At 46.5% G+C, this 17,879-nt stretch overlaps 2 non-coding genes across 2 annotated transcripts; both read left to right on the top strand.

Moving 5' to 3' along the window:
• Positions 1 to 13,629: 13,629 nt before the first annotated feature.
• TRNAM-CAU (transfer RNA methionine (anticodon CAU)) lies at positions 13,630 to 13,701 on the top strand. Its single transcript has one exon. It is a non-coding gene; the product is annotated as a tRNA-Met (tRNA).
• Positions 13,702 to 14,818: 1,117 nt separating this feature from the next.
• TRNAV-AAC (transfer RNA valine (anticodon AAC)) lies at positions 14,819 to 14,892 on the top strand. Its single transcript has one exon. It is a non-coding gene; the product is annotated as a tRNA-Val (tRNA).
• The last annotated feature ends 2,987 nt before the right edge of the window (positions 14,893 to 17,879 follow it).

Consider the following 17,879-nt stretch of genomic DNA (forward strand, 5'->3'; position numbering starts at 1 on the left):
GACCATGAATATTTTCCAACCCCAAGAAGAGAAAAGACCCCACAACCATGTCTGTAGGGACCAGGTACCAGTATCTTGATGAAGTTCAGCAGCCAACCTATGAAGTTTCTGCACAGCCAAGTTAACTGTCGGGGCGGAGTCAGGAATATACACGCAGCAAGACGTCCCGATGACGCGGCAAGCTCCACCCCTATCTGCCAAGATGACGTCAAGAACCATTCTATTCTGAATCGTAAATAATCTCATAGCCTGCATCTCCAGTGACATATTAGCTGCAATATCAGCTTCAGTATTCACTACCTTTTCCATAACCCGTGAAAGACGTCTGATGGACCTACTATTAAAGATAGGGCCCCAGAATGGCAACAGGCCTTTAGAAAAATCGTTAAACTGCTGTCCAGCGGTGTCCGTCTGATCAACGTCATCAACTTGAAGATCCCTCCTTTTTCGCTGTCCTTGCACCACATCAAACCTCCTATGTGTCTTATGATAATCCGAAGGTGCTACATAAACAGGAGGGAGTAAATATGCCAGGTAACATGTCCCACCCCAACCCTCAGGCAACCACAGGTACCCGTTATCTCCACATACAAAGTAGACATTAGGGGGAGTGACAAGCGAAGGACTAAGGGTCAGCCGAATCGATGTCGTCACATTACAAATACTGTCGCCCACCTTAATCGGACCTCTACCCTGTATACAGAAATAAGGCGAGGGTCCCACTACTGCTAGGGGCACCAGAGAATGACCACTACTGTTTGTTGCAGGAGGGCGTCGGTATGCTAGAGAAGAGTTTAACTGTAGAAAACTCTCTCGTACCTTATCAGTGTCATTAGGTATCAGAAATTTGTCCAACTTTTTCGAGCAAGTCTCTAAAAACTTTTGGTCGAAACGTCCATCAGTAAATAATCGTCCAAGGGATGAGGGAGGCAAAGGGCGTACTCTCATCGTCAGTGTAGACTTACTGTAGGGGAGTCGTGGGGTGAGAGAGTCAGGCTGCTGGAAAAACTTCACCCTACCTATCAAGGTATACCAGCCCACGCAGCTATTCACAGGGGTCAATTGCAGTGCCAATAACCTGTCCTTCTTATATGCTGCAGAAGGAAGCAACCCACATACCCAGCAATCTGTCACATTGTATACAGCGTGTGCATGATGTAGCGTTTTTATGAAGACATTATCACGGTAACCTTTTCTCATACATTGTTCACCATAATCAACAGTAACCATATTATGTTCTGGTAAGGGAGAAGGGGTAGGAACCAATTTGTGGACGGGGTAAGCTTTATCCAGAAAAAACAGTATTCCAAGCATTATCAGAAAGACAATAATGAGCACCACAATAACCACAATTTTGCTTTTTCGTGATAGGGCACGCCATGGTGAATCTGGTTCTGGTCTGCGAGGGGCAGCAAAGGCTGTTCCTCATCAGGTATTGGGCGACCAAAAGGATACATTTCTGCTAAAGAACGGGGCAAAGGATATCCTAAAAGTTCAAAAGCTAGGGACACTACTAAAAGTTCAGACACTCCAAAACCGGCCAGAGGGGTTCTTCACCCTTCGATGGGCTGTTCTCCCTATGTCCGTTAAAGCCTCATAGGCAGGCTTTCGACTTCGTAAACCCTAATCCCTCGACGGAGTCACACAACTGCAGTGACTCAGGAGCACAAAACTTGGGCCCACGTACAATTCTAATGTTCCATCCAGCAATGTCTCAGAAGTGCACCAGGGCTCCTTTCAGCAGTCCATCCCTATTGCTACACTAACCTATCGACTATAGTCCACTCCTAGTCCCTATCTCAGCCCTTCTTCCAGTGCTCAATGCGTTTGCCTCTCTTTCCTGGGCCGCAAATTATAGCGAGTGCTCCCTCGCACTTCGGGGTCTGAAAACAGAATTGGTGGATCGTTTGGAAAAGAGGTGGCTTTGGTCACTTGAGCACCGTGACCGATAGGGGCCTCGCTACTCGTACTCAGGGCTGGCTTCCGTGCTTTGTCGTCGTGCTCCTCCCCAATCAACACAGCATCAGAGAAAGGGAGATACTTAGGCAACGATTCTGTTTCGTGATCTGCAATGCCACCTCTTACCCAGGCATCATAGGGTAAAGGCAGTGGAACTTTCTTTACGTGAGAGGCGTGCGTCCACGCTTTTCGACCCTCCACTCGAAGTGCGGTGCGGGTGGTGAGCAGCACCAACCGCGGCTCAGACCACCTGGGCTCCAAACAGGACTTCCGCTGGTACTTCTTAACGACGACCCAGTCCCCTGGGTTGATGCCGTGGCCGGGCCCCTCAGGCAGCGGCTTCAGTGTGTCTGCTACCTGCTGGTGAACAGAATGGAGGTCTTTAGTCAAAGCATACAAGTAGTCTGTCAACATAGGATATTCTATCTCTGAGAAACATTTTGGTCTAGGAACTCCCCACACATTGGCGGGCCTGCCGAATACAACTTCGTGGGGAGAAACACCTGTCTTGGAATTTACTGTAACTCGTGTGGAGAGTAGAGCAAGGGGAAGAGCGTCTGGCCAGCGTAGCCCAGTACTTTCCTGTATCTTGGCCATTTTCAGTTTCAACGTACCATTAAATCTTTCAACTAAACCCGCAGCCTGTGGGTGTAAGGCTGCGTGGAATTTTTGAGAAATTTGTAATCCCTTGCATATATTTTTCATCAGTTCTGCATTGAAAGATGTACCGTTATCACTCCAGATCACCCTAGGTAACCCGAACCTGCTAAAGTATTCCTTAATCAACATTTTAGCTGTCGACATGGCTGTACAGTCTTTCGTTGGAAAGGCCTCCACCCACCTACTGAATGCGCACACCACCACAAGTACATACTTAAGGTTGTTCACTCTTTCCATTTCAATGTAATCCATCTGTATTACTTCAAAGGGGTATGTTGGGGGTGCAAAATTACCCACAGGGACAGGTGTTCCCTTCCCAGGATTGTGTCGTAAACAAATCATGCACTGCTGTACCATACGTGTGGCCACCCTGGAAATATTCTTATTACTCCATACTGGGTCTAATAATTTACATATTCCTTTGGCACTTATATGAGCTGGTCCATGAGCCATTGTCACCACTGGGAGGACATATGCATTTGGGAGCAACCATCGTCTTTTGTCTGTCACATCCGTCCAACACTCATCCGAGTCCAACTGTCCCTTTCCATTCTTCCATTCCCTCAGCTCCTCCTCAGTCACTTTCTCCTGTATGTTCCGCACACTCTGTACAGTATCTGCAAACATATTAATGTCTGGTACCCATCTAGCCGGTCCAGCCACAAACATTCGCGGGAGTCTATTCCTGGCAGTTTCTTTGGCTGTCTGATCTGCAAACGCGTTTCCCCGCCCTACATCATCAACCACCGCTTTGTGTGCGCTGCACTTTATGACTGCTAGCCTTCTGGGAAGCGTTAGAGCCGTCAACAGGCGCAATATCAATGGGCCATGTTGAATTCGTTGTCCGTGTGATGTCAAGAATCCCCTCTCTGCCCACAGTCTTCCATAACTATGAGCCACGCCAAAGGCGTATTGGCTGTCAGTATAAATGTTCACATCCAATCCTTCACTCAGTTCACATGCACGCATCAACGCTATTATCTCTGCAGCTTGGGCTGAGTTGTACGGGACTCTAGAAGTCTCCACCACTGTTTGTAATGTCGTGACTGCATATGCTGCTGTTGTGGTGCCGTCCGCTAGTTTAAAACAAGACCCATCAACATACAACTCTCCGTCAGGGTCATCTAGGGGCTTATCCGTCAAATCTACTCTCCCTTTTGTCTCCTCCTCTGTTCGGAACAGGCAGTCATGCATTTCACCATCTTTCTCATCTGAAGGGAGAGGCAACAGTGTGGCTGGATTCAGGGTAGCGCATCTTTTTATCATTACATGTGGGGCAAATAGTGTCATCTCATAACCTGTCAGACGAGCGCTAGTTAAATGCTGCATCTGTGTTCTGTTTAGTAAAATGTCCACTGCATGTGGTACCATTACCGTAAGAGCTGAACCCAGTACGAGCCCTGCCGATTGTCTTATCGAGACTGCAGCAGCCGCTGTAGCCCTTAGACAGCTCGGAAGCGCTCTTGCCACATTGTCGAGCATTGCAGAGAAGTAAGCACACGGTCTCTGTTTCCCTCCAAAATCTTGTGTTAAGACAGACAACGCGCAACCTTCCGCCTCGTGCACATAGAGTACAAAAGGCTTCTGGTAATTCGGTGTTCCCAAAACGGGTGCAGAACATAGAGCAGTCTTCAACAACTCAAACGCTTCTTGGCATGCAGGTGTCCAAGGTAGGGGCTCACACACCTCTTTCGTGGTCAGATATAGCAGGGGTTTTGTTAGTAAAGCATAATTAGGTATCCACTGACGACAGTACGATGTTATACCCAAGAATGCGCGCACCTCTCGCTGTGTTTTAGGTACTGCCATGTTAGTTATTGCCTTAACGCGTTCTGGTGTCAGCCTTCTCCCGTCCTTCGATAGGAGGTGACCGAGGTAGGTGACTTCCTGTCGACAGTATTGGAATTTGGGGAGGGACACCTTGTGTCCCTTACGAGCCAAATGGTGTAACAATTTAACAGTAGACTCTCGGCACCCCTCCTCAGTATCAGAGGCGATGAGAATATCATCCACGTATTGCAACAAAACATTGCCTTGCGGGAGCTCCAAATCATCTAACTGTGCTTTTAATGCTTGGCTGTAAATACTAGGGCTTTCTGTATAACCTTGAGGAATTCTACAAAATCTAAAACTGCGGCCGGCCAATGAGAATCCGAAGAGATACCTGCTATCTGGGTGTACAGGTATACTGAAGAACGCATTCTTAAGGTCCAACACTGAAAAATATTTAGCTGAGGGGGGTATCATAGTCAAAATGGCAGTAATGTCAGAAACCACTGGGTACTGGGGCTCAACCACTTTGTTAACATGGCGTAAATCAATCACAAAACGATAGACATCAGGTGTATTCTCACCCGCGTCACCTGAGGATCTTTTAAGTATCGGAAGTATCGGACTATTACAGATATTCGAGTCCGTCTCCTCGACTACTCCCGATCCAATCAAATCCTGTATAATCTGCAACAGAGCCCTCTCTCCATCTCTAGATATCTTGTATTGAGGTATGCGAGGCAGCTTCGCTCCCACCTTAACATTTATGGACACCGGTGCAATGTCCATTTTTCCCACATCAGTATCGCTACTGGCCCACAGACTCGGAGGGACATCCCTGAACTCAACTGGGAGGGGCTCATCCTTAGAAAAACATTGCTGCGCACGCGCGACAGAAGGACCCATCGTAAGGTACACACCATCCGGGGAACAGAAAATCGTAGCATGCAACCTTTTTAACAAATCCAAACCCAGCAAGTTTTCACCACAATTCGAAGTCAAGAGAAAAGGGGAGTCAACAGTAAAGGGGCCAATCGTAAGTGTCAACGGCTTAGAGATGGGGCTAACCACCGGGGTACCAGAGAACCCCACTGAAACATTAGTCTTGCCAGACAGAGCCGCCCCTGGAACCTGAGAACGTGCTACAGAACTTTTCGTAGCACCTGTATCCAATAAAAATTTCTGATGGGATCCCGACAAGTCTGCCGTTACATAAGGCCCACGTTGATCAACATCCACAGAAACAGGTCCCTCACTCTGCCCTACGCTGTCCTAGTTATAAGAAAATCCTGTGAAATCATCCATAGCGTACGTATCGTTGTAGAACTGTCTATCCCTGCCATCATCGCCCTCCCTCTGAGAATGCTGTCTATCCCTTCCTCCGTCAAAATAATTTCCTCCTTGTCTCCTGCCCTCCTCAGACTGTCTAGTGTCTCTATTCGCTTCTCCCCGACCTCGTCCCCTACCAGGTCCAGCCTGGGATCGTAGTAGTGGACAATCTTTCCACCAGTGCCCTTCCTGTTTGCAGTTAGCGCACTGGTTGGGTCCCAAACGCTCTCTTCTCTCTCCTCTCCCGAAGCTACTTCCTCGACCACCTGACACGGGCGGGGCTCCCCGTCCTCTGCCCTTCGCTACTTGCTGCAACAAAACCTTCGTCTTTAAATCTTTCGCCTTCTTTTCCTGCCTGTCCTTATTCTCGTTCTCTCTATGTTCATAGTACTGGGCCATGCTCAAAATGCCTGAGGGGGTAGATGTTGTCCATGTACTCTCAGATGCTTGCAGTCGGGCCGATATTTCTGGCAGCAGATTCGTAACGAATCTATTGACAAAAAGACGGAGCCCTCCATCTTGAGAGATATCTTGTCCGCTAAAATCCATAAACGTTTCCTCAAAGCGGGGGAAGAAATCTGAAACTGCCTCATCCTTTTTCTGCTTGCAAGCCGTTAACTTATCCCAATCTACCTTTTTAGGAGGAATGAGTGAATGCATATATTGAATTATACGCCCTGGTAATGCTAGTATCTCAGATTTCGGCTTTTCGCCTGGCTTACGTTCCTTATCCCAATCTGTAAATTCTTCCCAAGTTCCGCCTAACTCATCTCGATGTTCCGCACCCTTCACCTGTCTCCACACATCCACGGGGACCAATAATCCGAAAAACAGTTCAATATCTGCTAACGTCATTACTGTCGAGGAGGCTGCCTCTGTTAATTCCTTGTAGTAAGCCGTTGGATTTTTTCTAGAGTCGGGTAACTGCGCCTTCAGAGCTAAAACCTCACTCCTTTTCCAGGGCGTATACACCCATTGTTCTTGGAAATGAGCATCTACACGTGGTCTAGTCACTACCAAGGTGGTCGGGTCTACTATTTCAGATACCTCAGGGTGAAATATAGGGTGTACTTCACGCATTGGATGTATCCCCGGGAAGTGGGTCTCACCTGTTGCTGTTAGCTCATTCCTGTATTCCAACAAATACCCCAAACTACGGAGCACTTCCGCTGCTCCAGTATTAGCCCTGTAGGCATGAGCCTTAATATCGCGAAGAATCGCTGGCGCCTCACCACCATATCCCTGCTCCCATAGCGCTATTAGTGTCGTTGACATGTGCCACAAAGCATGCTGCTGCATCAAAGGCTCATAATCCTTCATAGTAGACCAAATATCCTCTAGTGAATAAATGTTATTCCTGGCCCATTGACAAGCTTGATTAGCTACCATTGTCTTCTCGTCTAGGGGTACAGTAGCACGTGTGAGTAACTTTCGTACCTGATGGAGTAGTCCTCCCTCCGCTCCTCTAGCAGGTGTTCGCAACGCGCTCTGAGGGGTGGCGCTGGCAGAAACAGTGGGGATAGCAGGGCCAGCAGAGAACAGCGGGGATAGCGCCGCAGACGCAGGGCTCGCCGCCGAGAAAGGGAGCAAGGGTGCCGTGGTAGAAGGGGAAGTAGGTCCCCCTGCAGAGGAAGCAGGTGCACCGGACAAGGGATGGGCACTGACTTGGGGAACTGAAACCACCGCCTGTGGGGCGGAATCTCCGAGCACGGGGTACAGCGGCTGTGGAGCATATGGGGGAGGGGGTCGGGCGCTCAAAATATCTTCCATCTCGTCTGTATCCTCTTCCTTTACCACATAGCACTTATTTTCCAATAACCGAAAACGCCTATCTGCGCGCTCAATCCGCAGCTCATTCTCTTTCTTAGTGTGTTCCCTCGCCTTCTGCGCCGATCTTTTCTGAGCAACCTTCTCCTCCCTTATCTGCCGTTCTCGTGCCTCCTTCTGCCACATTCGCAAAGAATCAAACATACTCTGACGGCTGCGCCTAGCAAACAATTTGTCCTGTAAATAGTCTAATTTTTCCGCATCAAAAGAGCCTAGTAAAGGCCACTGCAAATCCACATTATCCATTGTATACTTATGCCATAAAGAGGAAAACAAAATAGGAGGCAAGCCATGTTTGACGTACATGTCGAAATTTGGAGAGCCTTCCTGCGGGGCAGGTTGGCTCTTAGCCAATCTCACATCTGAAACCTCCTCACAACACCCGAAACACCGCAATTTACTAAAGCACGGCATTTTGTTCTCTTACAAACACACAACAGCACAACAAAAATTCACAGTATCAATATGCATATATCAATCAAATAGAATCCGCACCAAAACACGTGTTACCAAAATGGGACAAGGCCCGTCGACCAAGTCCTGGGAAACCTGGACCCTACCGCAGACTGAACAGCACACACCCGCTGTTCCGAGACTGGGAAACCAATCCGTTTCCCGGGCAGCACTACAAATCGGCAGGCGCCACACCGCGCGGGACCCGGCACTCTCCCGTAAATCACCACATTAGGTGTTCGGGCGAGGCCAAAATCCTCGCGCAGCAGCCGCTCACCAACCCGCAGTACTATCCAGTCGGATTGTCACAAACCCACGTTCCCCAATCTCCATCAAGTCTGTCAGAGCGCTATCCGCACCCTGAGTTTCCCGGAGCACACTAGCCCCAGAAGCACACCGGCTCCTCCAATCACCAGAGACACACCGGTCTCACGGAGCACTCCGGCCCCTCAATCACCGGTCGGACCACTTACCTTCCGTGCGCGGTCCCGACCTCTACCGTTCTCCACTTCCGGCTGGCTGGACCAACACGGTCAGCTCCAAGGTTCTGCCTTCCGGACTCCGGCGTAGGATCATGGACCGAGACCTCCTCCGATCAGCAGGGTGGGGCAGCGCTGCGAGAACCAAGCTCAGCATCAAAGTGGGTACCCGGACCCACCGTGCCGACCAGGGGGTCTCCGGCCTTCTGCTACCCACTTACGGGTGAGAAAGGTCCTAATCGCGGAGTCCCTGTTCGGGCGCCATCTGATAAGCGTGGCTAAAATACCACCAGAGTGACTTACCTCACTCACCTATAGTTACCCAAAATAAGTCAGCCGGACAGTGGAGAAGAATAAACAAAGCAAGTTTATTAGGCCACAAACTCCCATATGAGAGGGCCCTATATCGACCTCACCCCTAAGAGTGTGCCGAGAAGGACTGACTCACATCATCATGGTGATACATTATATTACGAGAAGGCAAAGTAAACACGCCCATAATGGAAAAGTACTGGTCCACCAGGAGTGTGGACAATGGCCTCATACAAGAGGCATCTGCACCTGTAATAGCAACACTTGTTATCATCTCCCAAGGACACAGAGCCAGGCCGCTACATCCCCAGCGCATGAGAACGGCCTGATAAGGAGTTTCGCTAGCAGGAGCTTCAGCTACAGTAAACCAAGAAATGCATATATGCTGACACGAGGAGTTATTCCTATTCCTACGGGAGGGGGGATGAGCAAGTACAGTTTGCACGCAGAGAGAAATAATTCAAAATGGTGGCACACATGCTAAGCTAAGAACACTGCAAACGATATCACACGCATAAGTGAATAACTGCATAATGAGAACATAAACGTAAATGCGTAAATGCAAGTAATTAGTTAGACACATTCCGCTAACTCATAAGCATAATGTACGAAGGGGGCGGGGCTTGGAATTGACGCCTATCAATATCAGTAAAATTAGGCAAAGACAAGACACAAGCCAGGTGATGACGCAGATAGCTATACTAAAGTCAGAACTGAACTCTAAACTAAGTCAGAAAGCTGCTGAGATATATCAGTCGCATAGGAAACAAGTTTATGAAAGCGGAGAGAAAGTGGGCAGACAGCTGGCACTTAGTACGCGTCAGAAAATTACAAAAAGGGACATAGCTACTATAATAGAAAACGGGCAGACATTTACTCATGCAGTTGGAATTAACTCCCAGTTTCAAGGGTATTACCAGAAATTATATACAGAGGATATCAACAGATCAGAGAAAGAAATAGAAGCATTTATAAATAATTTTCTTAGTAACTTCGAGGCTATGGAAACATTGGACACTGATACAAGGGAGGACCTTGAAAAAGAAATAACAATTGCAGAAGTCAGGACTGCATTATCATTATTAGCTTCCGGCAAAGCAGCAGGTCCAGACAAGATACCGATTGAGCTATTTAAGATACTTAGCCATCAGTTACTACCGATCCTACATGATTTATTTCTTGGAATACAATATAATGGTGTACCTCCAACTTCTTGGGAGGAAGCTAATATAATCGTCTTTCCAAAAAAGGGAAAATCCCCAGAGCTTCTCACATCATATCGCCCTATATCCCTTATTAATTCGGATTCCAAATTATATGCAAAAGTCCTAGCACTCAGGCTCAGTGGGGTCATGGAACAGCTCGCCTCCCCATGGCAACATGGTTTCATCCCTGGAAAGGGAACCACTGAACACATCCGCAGGGCAATTGCCTTATTTGACGTCATGACAGCTAAGGGGGAGCGAATGTCTATGATTCTACTGGATGCTGAGAAAGCTTTCGATCGTGTCACCTGGAAATTTCTATGGGAAGTTATGGCACGTAATAATTTTGGCCCCAAATTTATTAACTCAATAAAATCAATGTATCACCGCCCCAAAGCGAAAGTCCTCGCGGCCAGATTATTCTCTGAATCTATTAATATAACAAGAGGTACTAGACAAGGTTGTCCATGTTCACCCTTGCTATTTGCTTTATATATCAACCCTCTTATTTTGAAATTATTAGAGAGCTCTGTTATAAAACCGATTGTTAGTTATCAGTTTGAAACGAAAGTATTGGCGTATGCTGACGATATTGCGATAGTCACACCGGATCCTACAGAAGCTATTCAGGAAATAGAGGTAATTACGTCGGAATTTCGGACTTACTCTGGGTACTCCCTTAACAAAGGAAAGACGATTATAATAAGCACACCCGATACAGTTTGTATTGATCCACGAAGAAGTGAAAAAGCTACTTATCTGGGCATTGAACTTTGTGCAAACACTAAAACAATCTCACAAATTAATTTTGATCCGTTACTGAAAAAAATTGAGAACGACTTTAAAAGCGTCAATAGCCTTCATCTGTCTATTATAGGGAGAGTTAACTATGTTAAAATGAATACGCTACCCAGATGTCTCTACTTATTTAGAGCAATACCGCTAGCCATTAAAAAGGAGGCTTTAACAGCGATTAATTCACTTATATCTAAGTTTGTGTGGCAGAATGGAAAAATTAGGAGATCTATTGAATTACTGTCTCTGCCTATTGAGAAAGGTGGCCTTACTATACCTAATATGGAACTATATTATTGGGCAGCACAACTAAAACAGCTTATGCCGTTGCTTAGAGGTTATAGCGAACGGAATTTAGAGGGTCGTGTTGAAATACCGTCCATATATGAACTTATAATCGGGCGGGAGGCAAAAGGTTTGTTATTGCGAAAAACTGAGACAAGAAACTATAAAGCTTTTAAAGGTGAAATTATGATCAATGTTTGGAAAATTTGGAGTAAAATTGCTAAATATAGTAAAATTGAGAAAATTAATCGTTATACACCACTTCTCTACTCTAATTTTATTCGAATACAGGATTCAGACGCCTTTTTAAAACATTGGGCTAAGATAGGAATTAAGACAATTGGTGATTTTCTAATAAAAGACTACGATACAACTTTTTCAGATTTAAAAATTTAATATAATTTACCAAATGGGGATTTTTTTAAGTTTGCACAGATATTTGCCACACTAAAAGCTAAGGAATCGTTAATTTGCCTACACAAGTATGAAATTATGGATGTAATTTTTAGAACAAATATTAGAATTGGAACTCTATATAATACTCTTTTAAGCATGAAGAAAGATGATCTTGATAAAACGGAAAAAAAGTGGTGCTTAAAATTGAATAACCCAAACGTGGATTTAGACCAGGTGTTAAATATGGGTCAAAAGTTATTGATGGCTAGTAATCTTAAGGCACAATTGTACAAAACTATCTTTGACCTTTACTTTACTCCTGCTAAACTATTTACATGGGGTAAACGAGAGAATGATTTATGCCCAAGATGTACTCAAGGGCCGGCAACTCTTACTCATATGTTGTATACTTGTCCTAGTCTGACATTAGTGAAAACCATGATAAATTCCTTTTGGGAGGAAATTTTTGGACACATTATACCAGAGTCGGAAACCCTATTTCTTTTTGGTTATGACCTTACCTTAAATTTGGAAAAAGCTGAAGAAAGATTAGTTTTTATTGGTATGGCTGTTTTCAGGATACTCCTATCTGCGAGATGGAAAGACACAGAGCCTCCAAGTTTTCAGATGTGGTTAGCACGCCTTTTGGCAGCTTACAGATATGAATCTGCAATATTTAAAACAAGAGGGATACGATCTAAATTACGAGGAGATGCGCTTTGGTGCCCAATAACTGAATGGAAAAATCGCATCCTCCCTGGTGGTATTGGGTGATTTTTTTTTTAATTTTTTTTTTTTCTTGACCATATTTATAACTGACTTAGAGTGTGTTTATACTGCTGTGTAATCTATAATTATCTAAAATGCTATCTATGCTGTTCCTTTGTTTTTTGTTTTTTTTTGTGTATCTCAAACCCTGCGATTCATTTATTTATAACATTGTATTATTTGAGTTGATTTTGAACTGATGTACTGCTGTAATGATGTCCTACTTATTATGCCTGAATAAAAAAATAATAAAAAAAAAAAAAAAAGGATCTCGAAACTCCTCCCACTTACGTGGGCGGAGGCCGAGCCCTAAAAAGGACAATAACAGTTACAGGCAAAATGATTGGTGTGAATAAGAGAGGCTTACATTATGTATCGAGATCATAATACAGGGTGAAAGATGACCAAATAAGATAATATTGACATGAAGGAAGTCATGGAGGTTTAGACACTTCTGGTTTTGCGGGATTCAAGCTATCTATAGGTGTTTATAGATGTCCAAATCCTCTATTGTAAATAAACAAAAGGACATTCACACTTCAGTCCGCACTGCTTATAAATGGAGGGTTGTGTTCTCCGCAGGCGCGCAACACCCTTTGGGCTCACGGGGCTTCAGCCCTCCCCCCGTTGTGCGTGTCAGCCCGGGCTGAGACACCTTCGTGGGCTGGCGACCATCTAATTGCAGCTGCACCTGACCTCACAGGTCTTTAAAAGACCATTTACTTGTTGACCCCTTGGCCGCCGCGGTGCTGGGGAGGAGGGGTGGGGCGCGCGGTGCCACCATGCTGGTGACGGAACCACTCCGTCACCAGCCACGGGTGGGCTGTGCTAATGACGGAGCGGTTCCGTCACACCCTCGCCTGCCTAATAGAACGCGCCGAGCAGGCGTGAAATTGGTGCCGCGCAGGCACGGCGGCCGGGCCGTGACGGAACCACTTCATCATTAGCACAGCCCACCTGTGGCTGGTGACGGAGTGGTTCTGTCACCAGCATGGAACGGGTTAATGAGGCTTTTGTTGTGTTTTCACCCCGTCTTAGAGCCACTCTGCCTATGGTTGGAAGAATTACTCCCCCCCCTCCTAATCGTTTCACCATCCCCCCCTCTGTAATTTGGCTCTAGTGCCCGCCTGGTTCTCCGTTACTGCCTTTTCCTAACAACACCTTCCTCAATGTCACAGAGTGACAAAGTGGAGCTGAAGGAACTGGATATTTCAGGGTTCTTGGTTTGCGTGGTTTGTCTGGTCAGATACTGCTGGGTGCCTTTATCTCTTCGCACATGCTGTTGAGGGCGTTGCTGCTGGTGCTGTTCCTCCTCAGTGGTTAACCCAAACTGCCTGACATTGGCATGCGAGAGTCACATCATGTAGAATGCTGCCCACTAAGAAAACAGCAGCAGAGTGGCGCAGCGGAAGCGTGCTGGGCCCATAACCCAGAGGTCGATGGATCGAAACCATCCTCTGCTAGCCTTTTGCTTTCTGTATTTTTTTGAATCACAATAATTTGTGTTTTTAGACATACATCGGTCTTATGTTCTTTATTGTGTAATTTTGCTATACATGCTCAATTGTGTCATCGTTGCGCCGGCTGGCACAGGGCATAATTAAGGGGCAGTTCTGAATCAGAACCTCACGAGCTCGGGACGCACCCGCACGCAGGTGGGCAGCACAGAGCTGTGAAGGTGGCTGGCACCGGTCACGCGGCGCTTTGTAATTAAAACAATATATGTGAGGTAGAATCGTGCCCTGAGCAGCCTTGGTCGCCAGCTCACTCCTCCAAACTGCAGCTACGATAAGTCTGCAGTGGGCAGGCGGGGTCCACAGAGCCACGCGGGAGACGCGGGACTTCTAAGCACGTGCTCGTGTTAGAAGCGACTCTGTGCTTTCTAATCGTATCGCACCCTCCCAGCAGCGAGTACCCGGGCAATGTTGGACGGAGCTGTGAGTTCGCCAAGAATATGTATTTTTCTACGTTTTGACCCAGTAGCTGCTAATGATCAAAAACCAAAGTGTCACCAGCGTAAGAAATTCATTGAACTATCACAAACGGGTGCAATGTATACAAAGGCAAATTGTATGCCTATGATGTAAAATTTAGTTCCAAAGTTTATATAGCGCTACTGGACCCGGTGGGAAATGAACTGGTTTACTATTCCAGTAACAGTTATTTGGCATCTTAAAGTGCTCAAACTCCCCCTCCTCCCCTTTGCCCCTGGGCTACCAACGATTGGGGGGAGAGGGGCAGAGCTTAGAGGGCAAACAAAAGCAGCGGTTGTAAAAGTACCCAAAAGGAAAGACATGAAAACACAGGAGATTAATGAACAGAAGCAGTTTAAACTGACAGGAGGTGACCGTTAAAGGACATTTTGCAAAGTGTGCATGGGTAGATGTAAAGCCACTAGTTACACCGTTCCAGTGGTGATTCTGTAAGTCCTGCTACCAGCATATGTGAATACAGAGAGAAAGGAGAACCCGTTTAATGCTTCTGATAATGAAAGGGGAAAATAAAATGAATAAACAAAGAGGAGTACTTCCTCCTCTACCTAGAAACAATTTCATTTTGGGAGACCTATTCATACATCTAGTTTCCGTAGTGTAGTGGTTATCAGCATTCGCCTAACACGCGAAAGGTCCCCGGTTCGAGACCGGGCGGAAACACTTTTTTTTCGAGTACGATTTTGCATGTGAAATCATAAAGTTGTTTTCATTATAATGTATATTTCTAACCGCTAAACCCTCTGCCTGACATCGGTGTCATGTACATTGCTTTACCTAATTAAGAAATCTCTGTCCTTCTAGCGCCACATTTACAACACAAGAATGTTCTGCTGCACGAGGAGCTCACGATGAGCTGTGTGACATGACTGCATTGCCACGCTATGGATCCATATCTGGTGTATATATCAGCAGTTATTCTGCTGTCATCATGTGACAAAGAACTGGTTGAATATTTGCTGCGTTTATTTTCTCTTTATGCTCGCAGCTCAGGGCCAGAGGTGCTACAAAGCCTGTTCCAATCACAGTGCTTAATTTGGGCTGGTGGTTGCAGGTGGGAAACACCTGCACTCGTTTTTAGGGACCAGCACTTATTTTCAGGCGAGGCTCTTCCGTAATGGCGGAGGAGTGTCACCCCACAGTCCACGCCTGCAGAGGTCGGTTACCGTCATTTTATTTAGGCTGTCTGCCAGACTCCCCAATGAACATAGGGCAGGGCATGTCAGGGGGGAGTAGAGGGCACTCATACGTGCACATGTGTGCTTGGCCGGGCGCCCTAGGCCAGCCAAGCGCACATGCTCACTTAATGTTTCTCCAACCCAGCTGTGTCACACAGCCGGTTGGAGAAAAGGCACAGGCTCCAATGCACCATCTGAGCGGCACTAATCCTGGCACTGCCCTCATGTGAGAGCAGCGTCATGATTGGGCTCATCCCAGGGCCGGCGCTAGGCATGGGCAGTGTAGGCAGCTGCCCAAAGCCCGGTGCTCAGTTCAAAACATGGGGCCCGCTTCTGTCTGAAAGGCTACACTATCATAGTCAGCCAGGCAACAGAAGGCTCTTTTGTTTCCAAAAGGAGCCAGACATTCACTGGTAATTGGGCCATTATCCAGTTCTGAGAAGTCCAAGGCAGGTGGGCCTTGCACCCCTCCATCAAGCTGCAAGGTCTAGATGTGACCCCCTTTTGCAGGGCGTTGTAGCCATTATGTAGTGGTAGGAGGCCCAGGGCAGGGGGACCCTATCCTTGCCCTCGCCGTGCTATACTGTTGGATCACTACATTTAATTCCACAGAGGGACTAGCATGTTTGCTTCCCAGGTCACCAGTGCTAAACTTAGAGGGCTGTCTAGTAAATGCAGCTAAGTGCGGAAAATCTGTTAGTTAAGTTTCTATTATTTTGCTAAGTCTTTGATTAGTTTGCACTCATCAGGTCTCACCTACGCAGCGCAAATGCGTTGCATAGGAGGCCCTTTAGCCGTCTCTCTGCTCTTTTTGGTAGCACATACTCATGCTTGTGGCGGCATCCACCTTGTGGGAGCGAGTAGGGGCATGCCACAAGCACAAATATGTGCTATCAAAAAGTCCAGACTGCGAGCGCACGCATGCAGCACTCCCGGGCTCTCTCCCTTGCTCTCTCTCTCTCCTCTCGCTTTCTCTCTCTCTCTTTCTCTCTGTCTCTCCCGCTATCTCTTTCTCTTTCTTTCTGTCGCTCTCTCTCTCCCCCTCTCTCTCTTTCTCACTCTTTCCTTTTCTCTCTCCCCCTCCCACCCCACTATTTTTGTCGGCCCCCCCCCAAAAAAAACAATGGAGGAGTGCTTGTTAATTCGAGGGCCGATTTAAACAAAAAGAGACCTTCCTGAACCACCGAAAAGTAAAACACAAGTCCGTCAATTACCTGAGAAGCCAGTAAACCTATCTCTTGCTCCTGTCCAGATAAAGGCTTCTCCCTACACCAAAAAGCAGATGGCGGGAAGCGTTGAAGAAAGCTGCAATACTCCCCAAAAAGAAGTTGAGGAAGCAACATGTCCACTCTTGTAAATACCCTACTTAATCTTGCTGATCCACTCCGCGTTGCCCAAACAATTGCACGGTGAGCCTAAATGACGTCCCTTCTGGTGCCACCGGAAGTGCGTGCCAACAATACTTCAACCAACATGTTACGTTTTGCTTATAAATGTGACCCCCACAGTTCTTTAAACAGCTGTTGCAAGAAAATGAGATTGCAAGCTGGCTTGCAGGACTCTACTGAGATACTTACATTTTCTATTCGTGAGTATCATAACCTCACCCAATCCAGGCGTTTTGCTGTGCATTCTGGGATTTGTTGTTATGTTTATCTCAACTTGCAATTGGGACTATAAGTCTCAGAATGCACACCCAAAACGTGGACTGGATGATTTGTGCAGAAATCAAGATGCAGTGAAGGGGCTGTACCAGTCATTTCATCCAATAGTCGATTGTAGTCTGAGGTTTGTAGTTTCACTTTTTGTCTTATATTGATACGGGACTCCAAATCCCAGGGTGCAACATGGTGTTGCTAAAAAAACACACAAACAAAAAGCTTACAAATACTTGTTTACTCAAAATGTAATGTTGCCTCACCGATCCTGCCAGAGCACAATTTCCCCCTCACTGTTCCTTGGTTATTTATGTTTTGTTGGACCTGCTGAATGAGGAATAACAACAGGAACCGGTTTCTCTCAGGTCTACTGGCACACATAATTCCCTATGACGTGCAGACTATCTCTCCCCTTCATCACCTATTACAGATGATAAATATGAGTGGCTGGTGGTGCAGGGCTGGTGGGTGGGAGTTGGAGAGTCACCAGGTGGGGAGTGGAGAGGGCATCAGTGAGCGCTGGAGGTTAGAGCCAGGCAGTGGAAGCACCACCGTGCTGTAGGAGAGCATTGAATGTTGAGTGCAGCTTTTTATATGATTTAAACAAGGCTTTTAGTCGGATGAAAAAACTGGGGGTCTATCAAAGGGACGTGTCCAAGGGCGTGGCTTAAAAATGTATGCAAAAAAAAAATCTGTGCTCAGCATATTATTCCGCCTGACTGGTATTTTGATGCTTCTGGTATTGACTCCACATATATAATATAACCAATTATATTACACCTACAACAAGCCAGGACTACTGGCTTTGTCAAAG

This window comes from Lissotriton helveticus, chromosome 12, assembly GCF_964261635.1.
Source record: "Lissotriton helveticus chromosome 12, aLisHel1.1, whole genome shotgun sequence".
Lineage (NCBI taxonomy): Eukaryota > Metazoa > Chordata > Amphibia > Caudata > Salamandridae > Lissotriton > Lissotriton helveticus.